The sequence below is a fragment of the Sminthopsis crassicaudata genome, chromosome 6 (genome assembly GCF_048593235.1).
Source record: "Sminthopsis crassicaudata isolate SCR6 chromosome 6, ASM4859323v1, whole genome shotgun sequence".
NCBI classification, from domain to species: domain Eukaryota; kingdom Metazoa; phylum Chordata; class Mammalia; order Dasyuromorphia; family Dasyuridae; genus Sminthopsis; species Sminthopsis crassicaudata.
In genome coordinates this window covers 246,783,349-246,801,965 of record NC_133622.1, presented here as the reverse complement: position 1 = coordinate 246,801,965, position 18,617 = coordinate 246,783,349, and the positions used below count along the sequence as shown (strand labels likewise).

The following is an 18,617-nucleotide window of genomic DNA, read 5'->3' as shown; positions in this document are numbered from 1 at the left end:
TTCCAGGCCCTTCTATCTTTTAATGTGGAGGCAGCTAGATCTTGAGTGACCCTTATTGTGGCATCTTGGTATTTAAATTGTTTTTTTCTAGCTGCTTGCAAGATTTTCGTCTTTGTGTTGTAATTCTGCAGCTTAGCCACAATATTCCGTGGTGTTCTTTTTTTAGGGTTTATTTCAGAAGGAGTTCGGTGAATTCTTTCCACATCTACTTTCCCTTCTGTTTCTATTATCTCTGGACAGTTCTCTTTGATAATTTCCTGTAAAATAGAATCTAGGCTGTTTTTTTGGTCATAGTTTTCGGGAAGTCCAATGATCCGCAGATTATCTCTCCTAGATCTATTTTCCAGGTCTATAGATTTTCCCAGTAAGTATTTGACGTTATTCTCCAGCTTTTCATTTTTTTTTTTTTTTTTTTTTTTTTTTGGTTTTGTTTGATTGATTCTTGGGTTCTCTGTGAATCATTCATTTGTATTTGTTCCATCCTGAATTTTAAGGAGTTATTTTCTTCTTTCACAGTTTTTAGTTCCTTTGTAAATGCCCAATTTCATTTTTAAATGAGTTATTTTGCTCTATTGAATTTTTTTCCATTTTCCTTTTTTTTTTTGGGAATTATTTTCTTTTTCCAATTCCGAAATCCTATTTTCTTGAGACTTTTTTATCTTTTCCAATTCAGAAATCCTACTTTCCTGTGATTTTTTAACCTTTTCTAATTCACAAATTTTGTTTCCCTTTATCTCCTGTGAATTCTTTATTTTTTCCAACTCCAATTTCAGAACGTTGTTATTCTCTATCATAGCTTCCCTTTCCTTTCCCCATTTTTCTTCAAACTCTCTTAACTTTTTAATAGTCTCTTCAAGGAGAGAGTTATGTGATGGGGGGCAGGAATCATTCCCCTTTAGGTTGTTATCTGCTGACTCTCTGCTGTTAACTTCCTTGGGTTTGGATACCCGCTCTTTCTCTGTGTAGAATGAGTCAATAGTTCTTTTAGGCTTCTTACTCATGATTAAAAAATCTTTTGGGGTCCATCCCTAGGGTAGGAAATTATTTATTTTCTTCTTTACCAGCTTCCTCCCAGACCAGATGGATGCAGCGGTTCCTGTGCCTGAGCTAAGAGAGAGCTCTGGGAGAGAGTTCCCCACCCCGTTCCTGGAGGTGCCTCACAGGTGATCCGCAGGATTGTGCTGTGAGGGCGCTGTGTCCTAGCGGCTTCCCTGAGGTTTGAGACTGAACAGTAAAGGCGACACAAAGCCCAGCCTATGCGTCCCGGTGGGGCGTGGATGTCAGCAGCAGGTGACGTGAAAAGCCCCTGTGCTCAAACTGGAAGTGTCTGCCAGAAACTGCAGTCCCTAGTTCAAAGGTTCTGCTTCTCTGGGACTTCCCGGGGCTGATTTCCACAGCCTCCAGCTGAGCCAGGCACTATGTGTTACGTATCCGCCCACTTCTCAATCTCTTAACTACTCACAGGTGAAAGCTAGGATAGCCTATGTTGGCCGCACCCACAGTGCTGAGATCTGCTGAGTCACCCCCAGGATCCTGGAAGATCTAATCTGGCTTTGAATTTTTAAAGTGGCTTAGATTTCTCTTCTGAACTGCTGTTTTATAAGCAGAGAAGAGCTAACAGCCTGTGCCAGATTCTTCTATCTCAGTGGCTTCTCTGATCCCAGAGCCCTCCCCAGCGCGATTGGCGCAGTGTGCTAGCACCCAACTGTCTGTGCTGGCCTCTCTTCTTCCTCCCCTGGGAACTGACCTTTTCTGTTGAAACTCCAGATTCTCTTCAGCTGGTAAGCCGGGCTTCCAGTCCTTGTGGTATCTATCAGTCCAGCGCTATTTTTGAGGCTGAGTTTATCTAATTAGTTGTGAGGGAGTAAGGATGTTCACAAGAGTCGTGTGTATCTTCTCCACCATCTTGGCTCCGCCCTCGGTTCATTTTTTAAAAAAAATATTGTTTCTCTCAGATGTTCAGATAAATTCTCTCATGTTATCTCTTTATATTTCTCTAGTATCTTAGCTACTACCCCACTTACAAATGAGTTGATAAAAAGGATCAGTCAGAGAGTGAGATGGATAGATACTATCATGAATCCACGAACATTAATTTGCACAGATTTTAAGAGATAGTAAAACATAGCAGAAAAAGGTGTCCTATGGTTGATGGAGTAAAGAAAAGTGGGACAGGACTCAATGACTGAACAAGAAATGTGTATTATTATTATTTCTGGCAAATTAGATTCTTTCTTTTCACCCTAGAATATTAATATCTTTTCAGGAAATTTCTCTTGGAGAATAATCCAGATTTATTTTCTGTTTTTCAGCTTTCTCATTCTACATTTTGTAGCTCACTGTGAAATTTTTTTGAAAATATTCCTTGATGAATGAAAATCAAATCCTGAGTGATATAAATAAATTTCTAGCTTTTATTGAAAACTACGCTTCTCCAATTTTTCTCAGATTGTATTAGTTTTTCATTTTCTTACACATTGTCATTCTGAAATTCCTTTCATAATTTCTTCTTTTGGAATCCTTCTCCTTTTCACATCTTTTGAAGGACTGAATTTTCCAATTCATCACTCTGAATGTCAAATTCTCCTTTATTCTTAAATTGATGTTATCAACCTCTTCAGTGATTTATATTGTATTTTTCATTCTAGTTTTTTTTTGTCAAGAAATAAGATTTCCCATAAAATCTAGTCTATCACCACACATTTCTTAAGCACCCACTATCTATTAGGATATATGTTAAGTTTTAATGTTAAAAAATTTTAAAAATGTGCTCTGTTTCAGGGTTCTCAAAATCTGATAATGAAGAAATGGTAAGCTTTTGCTTCTCAGTTGTCTTTACAATATGTTGAATATTTATAATACATAGTTGGTTATTGGCTTTGCTATTTTTCCATTGCACTTAGTTTGCAAGGAGAAAAAGGGTTCAGAGCTCTAAGAGGAACTTAAGAAGGAGAATGACAACTTTTTGAGTCTGTTTTCCATTGATAGTCAATCTTGGGACATGGGCATAAATTCTTCTTTCTGCAAAGGCTAACAATCGCTTTTCCTTGCCTTCAGCTCCACCACTTTCTGAAGTATATCAATTTTGTCATTAATGCCAATGGTGAGTCATGTTGGAATGGAACCAAAGCAGTTGCTGAGGTCTATGATATCCTAAATTATAAATCCTTGCCTGGTCAGATAGAAACGCTGGTCAAAGTGGGTGAAGTATCTCCTCTTGCTCAGAGAATCACCATTAAGGAAGAAGACATAGATTGGCCAGAAGATTTCCATCAGGTAAGGGGCCAATGAATATGAAGTTTATCATTTGGCCTCTTTAGCTTCCTGGACAGTTGTTGTTTCTTCATTGATATCAGGATTTTCCCCACAGACACTGGAAATGTTTGTGATAGGGTACTAACATCCACTCATTCTTCATTTTTGCTCTGAACAAAGGAGTTATTTGTTGTTGTTTTTTTCAGTCCCACTTGCACATTCTTTCCACTTAAGTTACATAAAGATTTGAATTGTTAAAACTAATTGAATTTTGAAATACACTAAATCAAGTGGTCAAGTTTGAAAAATAATAATAGGGTACTGCATAGAGGAAAATTATTCCCCAAAGGGACCTATTTACAGAAGATTATATGTTAGGATTCTTACAAGGTGCTAAATCACTGAAATTGATATAATTATCTAATTTAGCATGGTTCACTATGAGTGATCTGCCCTAAAAGAGAGATGTTATGGGTCAGAACTTGAGACAAAGCAATGTACTTAGTTCACATCTTTAAAGGAGTTCATGCCTTTAAAGGATTTCACTCATTGGTTCACACATTAGACTTCACACCTTTAAAAGAGCATATAAGAGGACAAGCCCAGTGGAAGTTCCCGGAGATTCAGAGCTAAAAGTCAGTGGGGAGATTGGGAAGTCCAGGAGATTCACAAGTCTAAAGGACAAGCCCACTCAGGGACTTCAAGAGATTCAAAATTAGGATTTACTTCCAGGAGATTCATAGTGAAGTTTGTGCTTGCTGGAGACATTCAGACAAGAGCTCTTGTGAAGCAAGGAGAGAGGAAGTCCTCCAGAAAATTAGCTGAGCCCCAAGTAAAGGAGACAAGATTTTAGAAGAGACAACAAAGGATTAGGACTTTAAATCCTGGCTGCATTTTGGGATTATTGAACTGAATTGAAACTAAAGCTGCCTCCAGAAGCTCCCCAAGAAACCTGATCTCATAGAATGATTATAATATCTGTTTGGATTCTTATATCTATATAAATAGTTTAATCTGAATTTGTGTCCTCAAGAAAAATAATGGCCTTTTAGAGATTTTTTTAATTTAAATGCTGTGATTCTGTATTCTCTGCAGATTGTAAATATATATATATATATATATGTATATACAGTTTCATCTTTGTATGCAATTGAATAAATTCCATCCCACCCTTCAGAATAGTCTGAAGCAGAGCCTCAAAGGGTCAACCCAAGAATAAGTTCAGCCAATTTACATATAATTACTGTGTAATTGATATATTATGATGAATAGTCTCTACAGTCATGATTCTCTAAAACATTGGGAGTATTTTATGAAAACACACACACACACACAAAAGAAAGCTCCCACTACTTTGGTGGGGAGAATTAACAAAATGTCCCCACTTATGTGGACAATTAATTGTTTCAATAGAACCAATTAAAAATGGAATGAAGTTAAGATTTCAAATGGTACTTTTGGGAAAAAATAAGCCAGCAAATTATTAAAATTAAAAATTATCAAGGAGCTTGATTGAGTCTAATCTGTGCTTGTTTCCTGGGGATAAAATGAATGAATTCTATTCATATGAATAAAGATAAAAATATAAGATGAAAATATAAATTCTCCAGTGAGAACTAGATCATTTTTGTCCCACAGAATTGAAATTATGTTTTTCTAACTGGCTTCTATAGGAGAACTTTGAAGTCACCATTTCCTCACTAAATCCACCTTTCAGCAGTCCTTTCAATGGCATTTTCTCCCTTTGTCTTGTGGAAATACAGACTCCAATTTCCATGTGCAGTGTGAAATGTGGCCCTGGATTCAAGAAAACATCTCTTGAAAACCAACCCATCTGCTGCTTTGCTTGCACCCCATGTCCTGAAGGGAAGATTTCCAACCAGACTGGTATGTTCCTAAAGATAAACTGTCCTTCTCCCAAAATAATAGACATTCTATTGTGTTATTTTAAACTGAAGTGACATTTGATTTGCAAAATAATAATTTCTGAGTTAAAATAACACTGCAATTAATCAGTCCCTTGCATTCCATGTGCTCTCTGGTCATTACTATAATTATCAAGAGCAACCCCTGGTTCAGGGTGCCAAAAATCTATCTGAGCAGAATCCACCAGGATTTTACTACCATGGGAATCCCTAATACTTCCCTGACTTTGTGGCCTAATTGTAATCTTCCTCATTGCTATGGGAAAGCTTAATCCAAAACTTATTTCTAAACTTTTTCATTCCTAAAGGAAATAGGACAAAACTTAAAACCTAAAAATATCTAAGCGTAACTGCATTTGTTTTGAGAGTAGGAATCTGGACTCTGGAGTTAGGTTTCCAGAAAATTTATAAGATTATCAGATTAACTGGAATCCTGGAGGGAGATTGTTTTTTTGAAAAGCTATTTTCAGAAGGGTTGGAGTCTTGAATCTAGGAAACTTGGATTCCCCAAAAAAACGAATAAAAATTATCTATAACCCATCTGGTCCCACTGCACGTAAGGTTGATTTTCAAAGCTGATGAGGCCTGGGCTTGATTTGCTTTGTAATTGTTGTTAATTCATAAAACAGTATCTTCAAAATTTAGCTGTCCTCTCCCTTCCTCTCTCTCTGTCTCTGTCAGTCTATCTGCTTGTTTCTTCTGTCTCTCTTGTCTCCGTCTCTCTCTCTCTCTCTCTCTTTCTCTCTCTCTCTCTCTCTCTCTCTCTCTCTCTCTCTCTCTCTCTCTCTCTTTCTTTATTTTTCTCATTGTAGTTATTCTTCATGTCTGCCCTTTGGAATTCTTCGACTTTTATTTTCATTTTTTTATGTCACAATAGTCAATCCAGAAAAAAAGTAGACTATTTCTTCTTTTAATTTAGATGTAATTTATTTCTTTAAGAAACTCTTTTTAATTGAGTCAACATAAGCATTTTGAAACAGTTCCAAAAATATTTTGATATTTTATGCATTTTCAGTTTTTTCAAATAGTATTTATTTTTCTTTATAACTCTTTTCATTATGTAAAAAATTAGTTTTAATAGATTTATTTTGTTGTTTGCCTCATGAATGTATTAATGTTCTATTAGTTCCTTAGCAGATTCCCTATTATTTTTTAAATAAAACATGGTATCATTAGAAAATAGACATAGTTGGACATATTTTTTCCTGTCTTTATGTTTTAATTTCTCTTATTTCAATGTTCTTAATTCCATTTCCATTTTTGTAGCAATGAAGGAGAAGATTAGTTATCTGAATTTTATTCCTATACTCATTGGGAAAGATACTTTTTTACATCTTTGCATAATTTGGTAGCCTTTAAAATATGTATTATTATACCATAAAATTTCTTCTTTATATTTTTTGTAGTGTTTTCGGAATAAGTATTTGTTTTCCTTTCTTAAATTTTTTCTTTATGTTATAAGATAATTTTTGTCTTGTATTGATGTCATTTTTTTTTCTAAATTTGAATTCTTTATATCTCTAAATAGAAATTGCATAGAATGAATTGTATGGTGGCGAACCACTGGAAAACACTTGTCAGGAATTTATTTAAAATTTTTGATTAGATATTAATAATTTTAAAAGATATCACCTGTGTTTTAAGCTTCTTTAATTTGAATAGTGGGCTTTTTTGCCTCATAATATGTATCTGGTAATATCCTTTCTTAATTCTTGAGATTAATGATGGTGATATTGTACCATTTTTTATAAAGGTTTATATAATTCTCCTTCCTTGTCTGGTTCCTTGCAATTAAGTCAGTGTTTTTTTTTTCTTTTTCTTTTTTAATAATAGCTTTTTGTTTTCAAGATATATGCAAAGTTAGTTTTCAACATTCACCCTTTCAAAACCTTGTGTTCCTAATTTTTCTCCCTTCCTTCTTCCCAGCCTTCTCCTAGACAACAAGTAATCTAATATATATTAACCATGTGCAGTTCTATTATACATATTTCCATATTTATCATGCTACACAAGAAAAATCAGATCAAAAAGGAAAAAAAGTAGAAAAAAGAAAAAGAAAGCAAGCAAATAACAAAAATGTAAAAATACTATGTTGCGATCTATATTCAGTCCCCATAGTTCTCTTTCTGGATTCAGATGACTCTCTCCACCACAAGTCTATTGGAATTAGCCTGAATCACCATGTGCATCAGAAATGATCATCACATAATCTTGTTGTTGCTATATACAATGTTCTCTTGGTTCTACTCACTTCACTTAGCATCAGTTCATGTAGATTTCTCCAGATATTTTTGAAGTCATCCTGCTGATTGTTTCTAAAAATAATATTTCATATTATTTATTTACTATAATTTTTTCAGCCATTCTGCAATTGCTGGGCAACCACTCAGTTTCCAATTCTTTGCCAATAGAAAAAGAGTTGCTACAAACTTAATTCAGTATTATCAATTGATATTGGAATATTTAAAATCTTGGTGGTCTGCTAGTTTGAATATTTAATGTTTTTTTTAAAGCATTCTTTACAATTCTTAGACTGCCTGAATTTCCTGAAAGAAGGGTATTTTTCATTTTTATTTTTTGAGACAATGAGGGTTGTATGATTTGTCCAGGGTCACACAAGTTAGTAAGTATCTGAAGTTTTATTTCAAATCATGTCTTTCTGACATCCAAGGCTCCTACTGTATCAACATGCTATCTAGCTGTTTTTTTAAATAGCTTTTTATTTACAGGATATATGCATGGGTAATTTTTCAGCAATGACAACTGTAAAACCTTTTGTTCCAATTTTTCCCCTCCTTCTGGCCATCCCTTCCTTAGATTGCAGGGAGACCAATACATGTTAAATATGTTAAAGTATAAGTTAAATACAATATACGTATACATGTTCAAACACTTATTTTGCTGTACAAAAAGAATTGGACTTGAAACACTGTACTATTAGTCTGTGAAGAAAATCAAAAGTGCAGTTGGACAAAAAATACAGGGATTGGGAATGCTATGTAGTGGTTCACACTCATTTTCCAGAATTCTTTTGCTGGGACTAATTAGTTCCATTCATTATTGAACAATTGGAACTAATTTGGTTTATCTCATTGTTGAAGAGAGCCACGTCCATCAGAATTGATCATCCTATAGTATTGTTTTTGAAGTATATAATGATCTCCTGTTCCTACTCGTTTCACTCAGCATCAGTTCATGTAAGTCTCTCCAGGCCTTTCTCAAATCATCCTGCTGCTCATTTATTAAACAGAACAATAATATTCTATAACATTCTTTTACCACCATTTATTCAGCCATTCTCCAATTGATGGACATCCACTCTGTTTCCAGTTTTTGGCCACTACAAAGAGGGCTGCCACAAACATTCTTGCACATACTGTTCCCTTGCTCCTCTTTAAAATCTGTTTGGGATTTAAGCCCAGTAGTAACAGTGTTACCACATCCCAGCCAACATTATGCATTATCTTTCCTTGTGGTTCTAGTAATCTGACAAGTGTGTAGTGGTATCTCAGAGTTGTCTTAATTTGCATTTCTTTGATTAATAATGACTTGGAGCATCTTTTCATATGGCTAGAAATAGTTTCAGTTTCTTTATCTGAGAATTGTATGTTCATAGCCTTTGGCCATTTATCACTTGGAGAATGGCTTGATTTCTTATAAATTAGATTCAATTCTCTATATATTTTGGAAAAGAGGCCTTTATCAGAACTTTGATTGTAAAAATGCTTTCCCAGTTTAATACTTTCCTTCTAGTCTTGTCAGCATTGTTGTTTGTACAAAACCTTTTCAATTTGATATGATCAAAATTTTCTATTTTGTGATCAAAATAACCTCTAGTTCTTCTTTGGTCATAAATCCCTTTTCCTTTTCCACAGGTCTGAGAGTAAACTATCCTATGCTCTTCTAATTTATTTATAATCTCATTCTTCATGCCTAAGTCATGAACTCATTTTGACCTGATTGTGGTGTATAGTGTTAAGTGTGGTTCAATACCTAGTTTCTGCCATACTAATTTCCAAGTTTCCCAGCAGTTTTTGTCAAACAATGAATTCTTATCACAAAAGCTGGGGTCCTTGGGTTTGTCGAACACTAGATTATTAAAGTTATTATTTTGTCCGTTGAACCTAACCCATTCCACTCATCAACTAGTCTATTTCTTAGCCAATACCAAATAGTTTACTGGAAAGTTCTCCCTTTTCATTTTAAAGACTAATAATTTGATTTTCATCTTTCCTTTTTCTAATCAGATTTATCAAAGGTTTATCTATTTTATTGTTTTTTTCATAAAACCAACTCTTAGTTTTATTTATTAATTCAATAGTTTTTTACATTCAATTTTATCAATTTCTCCTTCAAATTTTAGAATTTAAAGTTTATTATTTGATTAAGGGTTTTTAATTTGGTCTTTTCTAGCTTTTTTAAAAAATTAATTCTACAATTTTAATCTTTAATTTTAATTTTTAAATTAATTTAATTTTTAATTTTAATTTAATTTTAATCTTCATTAATTTTTTAAATTTCTTTTTTTATTAATTTTATAATTATAACATTTTTTGACAGTACATATGCACAGGTAATTTTTTTTACAACATTATCCCTTGTACTCTCTTCTCTTCTGAATTTTTCCTCCTTCCCTCCACCCCATCCCCTAGATGGCAGGCACTCCCATATATATTAAATATGTTATAGTATATCCTAGGTACAATATATATGTGCAGAACCGAATTTTGTTGTTGTTGTTGTTATTGCAAAGGAAGAATTGGTTTTGGAAGGTAAAAATAACCTGGGGAGAAAAACAAAAATTGCTAACAGTTTACACTCATTTCCCCATGTTCCTTTTCTGGGTGTAGCTGATTCTGTCCATCATTGATCAATTGGAATTGGATTAAATCTTCTCTATGTTGAAGATATCCACTTCCATTAGAATACATCCTCATACAGTATTGTTGTTGAAGTGTATAATGATCTCCTAGTTCTGCTTATTTCACTCAGCATCAGTTCATGTAAGTCTCTCCAAGCCTCTCTGTATTCATCCTGCTGGTCATTTCTTACAGAACAATAATATTCCATAACATTCATAAACCATAATTTACCCAACCATTCTCCAATTGATGGGCATTTGTTCATTTTCCAGTTTCTAGCCACTACAAAAAGGGCTGCCACAAACATTTTGGCACATACAGGTCCCTTTCCCTTCTTTAGTATTTCCTTGGGATATAAGCCCAGTAGTAGCACTGCTGGATCAAAGGGTATGCACAGTTTGATAACTTTTTGGGCATAATTCCAGATTGCTCTCCAGAATGATTGGATTCTTTCACAACTCCACCAAAAATGCATCAGTGTCCCAGTTTTACCACACCCCCTCCAACATTCATCATTATTTGCAATGCAATGAAAATTACATGAAATAAAAAGCCAGGGGAAAATACATCAAAAAATAATTGGAATCTAAACAATCTCATACTAAAGAATGATTGGGTGAAACAGCAAATAATAATTAATAACTTCACCCAAGAACATGACAATTATGAGACATCATACAAAATGTGGGATACAGACAAAGCATTAATAAGGGGATGTTTTATATCTCTAGAGGCCTACTTGCATAAAATAGAGAAAGAGAGGGTAAATGAAGTGGGCTTACAACTAAAATTCTTAGAAAAGGAACAAATTAAAAACTCCCAGAGAAACACAAAACTTGAAATTCTAAAAATAAAAGGTGAGATTAATAAAATTGAAAGTAAAGAAACTATTGACTTAATTAATAAAACTAAGAGTTGGTTCTATGAAAAAAAAACAACAAAATAGACAAACCCTTAGTAAATCTGATTCAAAAAAAGGAACGAGGAAAAGCAAATTGTTAGTTTTAAAAATGAAAAGGGAGACCTCACCACTAATAAAGAGGAAATTAGAACAATAGTTAGGAGCTACTTTGCTCAACTTTATGCCAATAAATTCGATAACTTAAATGAAAAGGAAGAATACCTTCAAAAATATAGCTTGCCCAGATTAACAGAGGAAGAAGTAAATAGTCTAAATAGTCCCATTTCAGAAAAAAAATAGAACAAGCTATTAACCAACTCCCTAAAAAAAATCACCAGAACCAGATGGATTTACATGTGAATTCTACCAAACATTTAAAGAACAACTAACTCCAATGCTATATAAACTATTTGAAAAAATAGGGATTGAAGGAGTCCTACCAAATTCCTTTTATGACACAGACATGGTACTGATACCTAAGCCAGGTAGGCTGAAAACTGAGAAAGAAAATTATAGACCAATCTCTGTAATGAATATTGATACTAAAATCTTAAATAAATTATTAGCAAAAAGACTACTACAGAAAATCATCCCCAGGATAATACACTATGATCAAGTGGGATTTATACAGGAATACGTGGCTGGTTCAATATTAGGAAAACTATTAGCATAATCGAATATATCAATAACCAAATTAACAAAAAACATAAGATCATCTCAATAGATGCAGAAAATGCATTTGATAAAATCCAACATCCATTCCTACCAAAAGCACTTGAGAGTACAAGAATAAATGGGCTATTCCTTAGAATAATAAGGAGCATATATTTAAAACCGTCAGTAAACATCATATGTAATGGCGATAAAACTGGAACCTTTCCCAGTAAGATCAGGAGTGAAACAAGGTTGCCCACTATCACCATTACTATTCAGTATTGTCCTAGAAATACTAGCCTTGGCAATAAGAGCCGAGAAAGAGATTCAAGGAATTAGAGTAGGTAATGAGGAAATCAAACTATCACTCTTTGCAGATGATATGATGGTATACTTAGAGAACCCCAAAGACTCTCCTAAAAAGCTATTAGAAATAATTCAGAACTTTTACAAAGTTGCAGGACACAAAATAAATCCACATAAATCCTCAGCATTTTTGTACATTACCAATACAATCCAACAGCAAGAGATACAAAGAGAAATTCCATTCAAAATAACGGTAGACAGTATAAAACATTTGGGAATATATCTACCAAAGGAAAGTCAGGAATTATATGAGCAAAATTACAAAACACTTTTCTAGCTTTTTAAATTGCAAGCCCAATTCATTGATCTTCTCTTTCTCTATTTTATTCAAGTAAGCTTCTAAAGATATAAAATTTCCCATTATTACTGCTTTGGCTGCATCCCACAAACTTAGGTACGTTGTCTCATTGTCATTCTCTTATGTAAAATTATGATTTGATGAATGAATGAAATATGTCTATGGATTGGATGAAATGAAATTGATGAAATATGTGTATGATTTGCTGTTTCAGCCAATTATTCTTTAGGATGAGATTATTTAGTTTCCAGTTACTTTTTGGTCTATTTAACCTTAGCTTTTTGTTGAATGTAGTTTTTACTGCATCATGATCTGAAAAGAATGCATTTACTATTTCTGCCTTTCTGCATTTGATTTTGAGGTATTTATGTCGTAATATATGGTCAATTTTTTTATAGGTTCCAGAACTGCTGAGAAGAAAGTGTACTTCTTGTCTTAATTCAGTTTTCTCCATAGATCTATCATATCTAACTTTTCTAGTGTACTATTTACCTCTTTGACTTCTTTCTTATTTATTTAGTGGTTTGATTTATCTAATTCTGAGAGTACAAGATTGAGATCTCCCACTATCATAGTTTTTCTGTCTATTTCTTCTTGCAACTCTCTTAACTTCTCGTTTAGGAAGTTAGATGCTATACCACTTGGTGCATATATGTTTAATATTGATATTGTTTCATTGTCTATGCTACCCATTAGTAAGATATAGTTTCCTTCCTTATCTCTTTTAATTAGATCAATTTTTGCTTTTGCTTGATCTGAGATAAGGGTGGCTACCCCTGATTTTTTGACTTCATTTGAAGCATAATAGATTCTGCTCCAACCTTTTACCTTTACTCTGTATGTATCTCCCTGCTTTAAATGTGTTTCTTGTAAACAACATATTGTAGAGTTCTGGCTTTTGATTCAGTCTGCTATTTGCCTCTGATTTATGAGAGAGTTTATCCCATTCATATTTATGCTTAAAATGACTAATTATGTATTTTCTGCCATCTTATTATCCCCAGATTATGTTTTTTCTTTTTCTTACCCCCTTTTACTCCCCTCCCCAGTATCAAAGTTATATACACTACTTGCCTCACACAGCTCTTCCTCTTTAGAATCCCTCCCACCCCCTTTGATTCCCTTCCCCCTTTCTTGTACCTTTCCCTTATTACTGTTTTCCTTTCTCCTTTTCCCCCTCAACTTTTTAATGAAGTGAGAGAAGTTTCTCTGTAAAAATGTCAATTATTTTCTCTTTGAGCTAATCTGATGAGAGTGAGATTCACCAATGTTCCTCCCCTTCTCTAAATTCCCTCAGATATGATAGGTTTCCTTTGCCTCTTACTGGGATGTAGTTTCCCTCTTTTTATCTCCCTTTTTCCCTTTTTCTGATACTATCCCCTTTTCATTTCTACTTCCCTTTTTTATATTATATCAGTAAAATCAAATTATAATGCACTCTTTATGTATGTCCATCACAGAAATACAGTTCTCAAGAGTTGTTTTTTTTTGTTTTTTTTTTGCCTTTTTCTGCTTCTCTTGAGTCCTATAGTTGGAGGTCAAATTTTTTGTTTGGCCCTGGTTTTTTCATTAGAAACAAATGGAATTTACCTATTTCATTAAATGTCAATCTTCTTTCCTGGAAAAAAAGGCTCAGCTTAGCTGGGTAATTTATTTATGGATGCATTCCAAGTTCTTTTGCCTATCAGAATATCAGATTTCAGGGTCTTTGGTCCTTTAATGTGGAAGCAGCTAGATCTTGAGTGATCCTTATTGTTGCTCTTTGGTATTTTAATTCTTTTTCATTTTTTTTCTGACATATTTGACATATTTCATTATCTTTTATTACCTTTTGCATAGCTTCCTTTTCCTTTCCCTGTTTTTCTTGTAGCTATAATTTCTTCTAGGACCTGGTTATATCCCCCTTTGGGGTTTTGTCTGGAGTCTGTCTGCTATCAGTATCGTTGGGATCAAAAACCTGCTCTCTTTCTCTATAGAAGATATTGATTGTTAGTGTATGCTTGGCCTTTTACTCATTTTTTAAAGAACTTAGGGTATGCCTTCAGGGCAAGGGGGTTCCCAGCTTCCTCTGCAGAGCAAGGATATATCTAGATCTAGATCTATATCTATATCTATCTAGATCTATATCTAGATCTACATATATATAGGATATATAGATATATATGTATATAGACATATATGTTATATGTCTCTCTCTATATATATGAACAGTAGTTGTCCTGAAAATGGTGGAGCTGTGGAAGTGCCCTGGGAAGATCCTTTCACCAGAAATGTGTCTTCCCTGGGAAACATAGCCATACTGTGGAAGTTCTGTTGCCCTGGGCAGAGCCCCCATGATGTTCAGATTTTTGGCTGTCCTGCGCAAAAGCTGTGAGTAGCGGGATGTGGCTGCACATCTGTGTTTTGGTCTGTGCTGAGCCACTTCCTGTGCTGGGTGAATGTAGCCAGATCCTCTTAGATTCTTGAGTTTTTTGGAGTACACTTTACCTTTGGCTTTTTGGTAACTTCTCTGCTGATCTGCTGCTTTACAATCAAAGCAGAGCAGCCAACCTGTGGTAGAGTCCTCCCTGCAAAATCTCCACCTATAGGGAGACTGCTCCCACCCTAATATGCTCAGTGTATTAACCTCTGTGTTCTGCCTTCCTGCCTGTGCTGGCCTGCTCCAGCTGATCAAGACAAACCTTTTCTGGAGATCTTCCAGATTATCTTCAGCTGGTAATTTGTGATACTCCTAGTATTTGTGGATTTTACCAGTCAAGCACTGTTTCTGAGGCTGAATTTGGTAATTAATAATGAGGGTAGAAGAGGAATTTAGAATGAAGCTAGTGTCTCCTCTGCCATCTTGGCTCTGTCCATAAGCTGTCTTAACAAAGGTATTTTTCCTTTAATATTTTCACAGCAAATACTAAATTTGTCACTTCCCTCTTATTGAAAAATGACTTACCTCCAAGCCTATTTACCATTTGATTAAATGCTTTTGGTCAAATAACTCTGAGAATCAATGTTTCCCATAATTATTCATAGTTGTCTCTTTGACTTTCACTCTTTAGCCCCATCTCATAAGGGTAAATAAATCTCAAAGTAAATGATGGTACTATTCATTAACAATGAAACAAACAATGAAAGAAATACACACATAAGTACATTATAGACAAAATAGATCCTCTGAGAGCAATAGAATTAGATGCTGGGGGAATAATGTACATATAGCCAATAAGAGTATAACACTAACAACTGGGAAACTTGAAGGAGCCAAGTTTGAAATCCTCATTTTCTATATGCAGTAACCTGGGGAAATATTGTCATAAATGCACAATATATTTTCTGCTTTACAAACTTCATAATTGCTATGGAAAGTACTTTATTTGAAGAAAGTTTGATTTGCATAATCAGAATCATATTCCATAAGAAATCAGGAGATTTGTAGTTATGACCTTACTTTCAGAAGAACACATCAAAAAGTCTTTTTAGTCTAATTTTTTAAACTAATTCTTGACGTTCATCCATGATGAAATTTACAGAATTATTGATTTGACAATGTCTCATTTTTGTTCTGACAATATTGAATTATATATAAAGTGACTATTAAGGACTCATGGTAAGTGATTTCTAGTTGAAATGGATTGTAGAGAGTTTATTTATTTATTTTTTTTTGTTTAGTTCTGGAACAAATACATTAAAATACATTATTTATTCTATATGTGGAGAAATGACATATCTGGCGTGTTTTCATCTTATTCAGCCTCTAAAATTCTTATCTTTCTGACTTACATGAAGTCCAAAATGAGACTGAACTTGATGTGGAAAGAATAAAACTGTGCTTTGTGGGTGACAAAAAACTGATCAGTCTGGGCTATAGCATGATTTTATTGTTGTTTACAGATGCAGAGCAGTGCCTGCAGTGCCCTGAAGATCAATATCCCAATAAGGAGAGAGATCACTGCCTCCCCAGGACTGTGACCTTCCTGTCCTATAAGGAACCGCTGGGAATGACTCTGGCCTGTGCAGCCATCTGCTTCTCTCTCCTCACTGCTCTGGTCCTGGGGATCTTTGTGAAGCACAGGGACACCCCCATAGTCAAAGCCAATAACCGCAGTCTCAGCTACACTCTGCTGGTCTCCCTCAGTCTCTGTTTCCTCTGTTCCTTGCTCTTCCTGGGCCATCCTACCACAGCCACCTGCCTGCTGCGCCAAACCACATTTGCAGTTGTCTTCACAGTGGCTGTTTCCTCCATTTTGGCTAAAACCATCACTGTGGTTCTGGCCTTCAGGGCCACCCGACCAGGGAGCAGGCTCCGGAGCTAGCTGGGATCCACAGCATCGTACTCTCTCATTTTTACCTGCACCCTCATCCAAATGGGGCTCTGTGGCATCTGGCTTGGGACATACCCCCCGTTCTTGGAGATGGACATCCACTCTGAGCCTGGCTCCATTATCATCCAGTGCAATGAGGGCTCCCTCCTTATCTTCTACTGTGTCCTGGGCTACATGGCCTTGCTGGCCTTGGCCAGCTTCACTGTGGCTTTCCTGGCCAGGAACCTGCCAGACACTTTCAATGAAGCCAAGTTCCTGACCTTCAGCATGCTTGTGTTCTGCAGTGTCTGGATCTCCTTCCTTCCCTCATACCAGAGCTCTAAGGGCAAGGCCATTGTAGCCTTGGAAGTCTTTGCCATCTTGACCTCCAGTGCTGGGATTCTCACTTGCATCTTTGTTCCCAAGTGCTTTGTGATCCTTCTAAGATCAGAGCAAAATACTCTGAGGACATTTAAAAAGAAAGTTACTCCCTGAGGAGCCAGGCTTTCTGAAGCTCACAGGTCACAGACAAGGAACTCCTTTGATCTGATAGCCACAATGAAATATGATAAATGTATCTGATTCATTTGCCTTTGTTTTCTCTACTATTCATCTTTGTTTTTTATTTGAATGTAGTACTATTTTGAAAGCATCCTATTGCCTGATTTAAGAATAGAGGCTGAATGGGATCAGTTGCTGTTTTGAATTATTTTACATATAGCAGACAATATGTGAATTATATTTTAAAAATATTGGTGGAAAATAATTGTTGAATTTAAATAAATGACAGTCAGTTTCCAATTATAATCTTTAGTTAAGTCCATGCAACATTATGTATTATTGATTTATTACTTGGAAAATTGGAATTTTAATTTTCCCTCTGTTTGTGTGAGTTGTATTGTTAACAAATATTTTTGAGTGAATTGAACATACCTCTGAGAGAAGACTGATGGAAGAATGCTAATTAATTTGTTGAGTAGAATGGTTTCTAAACAGTGAAAATGTATTAGAAGTGATTTAGCCTCTCACTTTTCCATCAATTATGTAATTGTAGAGTGATCATTGGATCAAGAAATCTGTTCCAAAGCCTTATTATTTCCATCAAACATACCTTGTTACAATATCTTGGGCATATAAGTAGTTGGTTGTCATGGAACAATAAAAATGAGACAAAAATAATGTAGGAGTAATAATATTCTTTTCTTTGTTTAAGGAAACTACTTCAGTTAGAATATTTTAGTGATCATATTAATTATTCATTGAATTATCCATTATTGCAACCTATCATCTGTAAAGGGCTAGAACTGAGCAATGCACTTGGATAATGAAGCAGGTGAGACTAATTGTCAATTGGACAGTTCCCTATTAACTTGTTTGAAGGTTGACCCTCCCCAGCTGTTCTGTGCTGACTTGATTGGTGAGACAAAGAGGGGGGAGTGATGTTTGTGGGAGGAGTAGGAGGAGGAAGAGGAAGTAAGACTCAGAAGTGGACTCAGTCTCTCCTGGCATTTGAGGGAGGAAGGTGTGTGTGAGGTAGGTAGACCTAATCCCCTGACCTTGACTGTAAAAGATCAAGAATAAAGACCTTTAGTGATCCTGACTCCAGCTGATTTCTGGGAAGACAGAGTTCCAACAATCATCTTTTGTTTTTCTGAGATTTTTGAATGTACCTTTAGGCTTCGATACTTCAAAGGAAAATTAATTGATGAAATACTGTGATCTCTTAAAAAAAAACCTAACCTCAAACCATATTATCAACTGTAGCCATTGAAATCATTTGACATTTGTTAAAAATAAAAATGTAAATCAATGGTATAGGGAAAGGGAGATGCAAATTCAGTGGAACTTGGTAAAACTCAGCTTTTGAGAGTTGAATGTAAAGAATTCTTGAGCCCTCCAGAATTCATACTGTGGGATTATGGGTCAGGAAAAGACTTTTGCTAGTCCCTTGGACTGTAAATGGCATATATTTCAATTGTTCCAGAAATCAATTGAAGTTATTCACTAGAAGATCAAACATTGAAAGAGAATCTTTGAAAATCAGTATACACAATGGAAAGATGG

The 18,617-nt window shown here is 34.9% G+C and overlaps 1 pseudogene; it reads left to right on the top strand.

Annotated features, from left to right (window-relative positions):
• Window positions 1–2,765: 2,765 nt before the first annotated feature.
• On the top strand, window positions 2,766–17,716 carry LOC141547597 (vomeronasal type-2 receptor 26-like; annotated as a pseudogene).
• The last annotated feature ends 901 nt before the right edge of the window (window positions 17,717–18,617 follow it).